The 3375-nt window shown below is 36.2% G+C and overlaps 2 non-coding genes across 2 annotated transcripts; one reads left to right on the top strand and one right to left on the bottom strand.

The window, feature by feature from the left end:
- Positions 1 to 2367: 2367 nt before the first annotated feature.
- On the bottom strand, positions 2368 to 2449 carry Trnas-uga (transfer RNA serine (anticodon UGA)). Its single transcript has one exon. It is a non-coding gene; the product is annotated as a tRNA-Ser (tRNA).
- A 106-nt stretch (positions 2450 to 2555) lies between these two features.
- Positions 2556 to 2637, top strand: Trnas-uga (transfer RNA serine (anticodon UGA)). The gene has a single exon. It is a non-coding gene; the product is annotated as a tRNA-Ser (tRNA).
- The last annotated feature ends 738 nt before the right edge of the window (positions 2638 to 3375 follow it).

The raw sequence follows: 3375 nt of genomic DNA on the forward strand, positions 1-3375 counted from the left end.
TTCATGTGTTTGATCTCTCTCTCTCTTTCCCGAAATGGAGATTTTAAAAAAATAAGTTTTTTTTAGTTTTCATTATCCCGTACATGGAATGTACTGGTCTCACTTTCAGCATTTATGTAAATACTACGGCCAATAAAAAATGGACTATGACATCATGATTGGAAAATATCTGTCGATAAGTTTTCCAATGAAAACCTAAATATGAATTTCTTATGGAGTTTCCAATCTTGCAGACCGATTTAATTCACTAAGTAATGAGTACCCTGCATTCTACATGACTGTTCTACTATTTCATCGAGTAACAATAATTAACCTACTACTGATGGTGTTATTAATGTATTTGTTGGTTTTAGCGATGCTAAGTTCATTACTGTAATTATTACCATTCGTCGTGTAATGTTTATCACCACGCAACCAAGAGTTAATAAGATTTGTCATTCCAGTCATTATTGCATAAATTACTGTACAAGATAACCAACAACAAACAACAACCAAAAAACAAACAAACGTAACAAGTAATAATCAATCAATAATAACTAATAATAATAATCAATAAAATAATAATCTAATAATAATAAAATCATGTTACTATCATTATTATAGTTTCTGTGAAAATATGCATATGGAACAACACAAAATAAGATTCTGTTATGCGAGTAATAAAACACGTAAGAAAATGCAGACACGATACGGGAGCTGGCGGAATACACACACACACACACACACACACACACACACACACACTATATATATATATATATATATATATATATATATATATATATATGTATATATATGTATATATATATATATATATATATATATATATATATATATATATATATAGTGTGTGTGTGTGTGTGTGTGTTTGTAACCGATTATATTAGCCACAATACCCTCTCAACTTTTCGAATAGAAATCAAGTCGTTTTCCCCAACAGAGGGTGGCTCCAGAGGAAATCTCAAGATAATGGTAACAGTCTCATTTCGTACTTCAAGTGCCGAATCGTGGATGAAGCCTCCGTGCAAAACACTTCCATAACATAAGCCAGTACGTGTACAAAATGCTCACCAGCAGAGCGTCAAGCCCCTGTACACACTCTGACCCTTTCACCTCCACCTTGCATGCAATCTCGTGCTTCTCGAATATGAAGGTTCTTCCTTTCCAAAACCTTCTCTACGATTTCTATTCAGCATTTTTATAGGCTTCCTCTGCTTTTCCCTCTGAAACCTTTTTCCACTTCTACGTATCTGAACATTTCTGACCACTTCACGTCTTCTTTGCCAAATATACTATCATTATTATTTCAGTAGATGGAACCTATTCAAATAGATCAAGCACACAGGGGCCATTAACTTGAAATTCAGGCTTCCAAAGAATGTGTGTTTCAACCTCCCACGGCAGACCCCACACTGCAGCAGTAACTGATCATGATACGAGCCAGTGATTTTTCATTGTCCTGGTGAAGCCGCGAACCCCAGACATCTGTGCGGCATGCCACAACACAAGCGACTATAACAGACAGTTTACCTTAATAGCTACAAACTTTCCCCATTCATTCCCATTCGACATCAAAACACTTCTATCGGTGAGATTAAATTTTGGCTCAACTGTTCCTCTATCCACATTTCTGCTGTGACTTCCACAGACGCGGTCATTTCCTTACAATTCCTATGGTATACAACCTACTGCCTTCCGTGCTTCACCTTTTCTGTAACTAGCTTCTCTCACGCTGCCATGATTCATTACTTATAATCGCAAATACCTATACAAACCAACCCTTCCTCCTCGTCCATCATCCATATCAACATTCACTACTCCTTCTCCCGGCATTGCACTTACCCTCATTACCTTATTTATTTTTGCTCAAATTTGCCTACAACTTTCTCCTTTTGAAAACACTGTCAAGCTCCTTCAATAATCCATATAATTTCTCTCCTCTATTCCATACCAGTACAATTCATCTTCAAACATCATTCGTCCCATACAACATTACCGACACACTTTCTCCGTATACAAACACAAATACAAACATATGCATGAAAAACTCGAAAATAATCCCATGGGACCTGTCATTTTATTAAGTACTTTTATAGCTTTCACTCGCTCCTAATTCAAAATCAGTAAGTTGTCTATTATTTTTCTACGCCTTTCAACGGAGCAACGTTTCAAGTTATTTGATTGCTCTTAATCTCCATTAATGACAAGGTGTAAACCCATAAACTTAACAGAATCAAAGCCCGTAAGTGACAGCAGAGTGACACGCTTGTGGAATGATTACCTGTAACAACTGTTAATTCTTAGTTATAGCTTTCTCATTCTATACCTATTTATATCATTGCTTTGAAATGGGAGTAAAAAGTCACTCGCTGTGGACAGGATTCGAACCTGTGCGGGCAGAGCCCAATGGATTTCAAGTCCATCTCCTTAACCACTCGGACACCACAGCTGTTTTAATAATGTGTCTGTCACAAAGCTTGAGCAAGTCTGAGGCGATTTATTTTATTACTTAAAAACACCTGTTCAATACATGTGGCCGACAATTATCTCTTACAGCTGTGGTGTCCGAGTGGTTAAGGAGATGGACTTGAAATCCATTGGGCTCTGCCCGCACAGGTTCGAATCCTGTCCACAGCGTGGAATGTTTTCAGATCTAGTGGAATTTTAAAGGATAAATAAATAAAAAAAAAAAAAAAAAAAAAAAATCCCAAATTCACAAGTACTACGAGACACTCGCACTTTTGGTGCTGGTTGCGTGGTAAAAGAAAATAAAAAAGCTAACCGCCGATAAGATACCGTAATATAAACAAAATCATCCTCAATTCTTATATACTGATAAAAGTTATCAATTCACACGTACTATTAAAAAAAACATCAATTCATATGTACTAAAAAAAAAAAAAATTCAATTCACATGCCAATAAAAACGCTTTCTCAATTCACATGTACCATAAAAAATTCTCACTTCACATGTATATAAAAAAAACATTCTCGGTTTACATGTATTATAAAAAACCCATTCACATGTACTACAAGTAAACTTTCTCAATTCACATGTACTATAGAGAAAATTCTCAGTTCACACGAACTACAAATAAACATTCTCAATACACATGTAGTAACTGGTATCCCCTAGGACGCTACTCACAGCGTTGTAACGCAAGATAAGAGCAGGTAAGCTAATTACAGATAAGACAACACATGTTTTGTAAACACCTGAGATAACATAACATGCTTACCTAACGCAAGATCAACAGACGTGGGTAACAGCAAAGACGAGGGAGGCCTCGCCTCGACAAATCGAGGATTACAGGTGAATGCGGAGGAATTAATCGGTCTGGTCACTCCTCATTTAGTACATAACTCCGTTTCAAG

Source organism: Macrobrachium nipponense, chromosome 13 (assembly GCF_015104395.2).
Source record: "Macrobrachium nipponense isolate FS-2020 chromosome 13, ASM1510439v2, whole genome shotgun sequence".
In the NCBI taxonomy this organism is placed as follows: Eukaryota; Metazoa; Arthropoda; class Malacostraca; order Decapoda; family Palaemonidae; genus Macrobrachium; species Macrobrachium nipponense.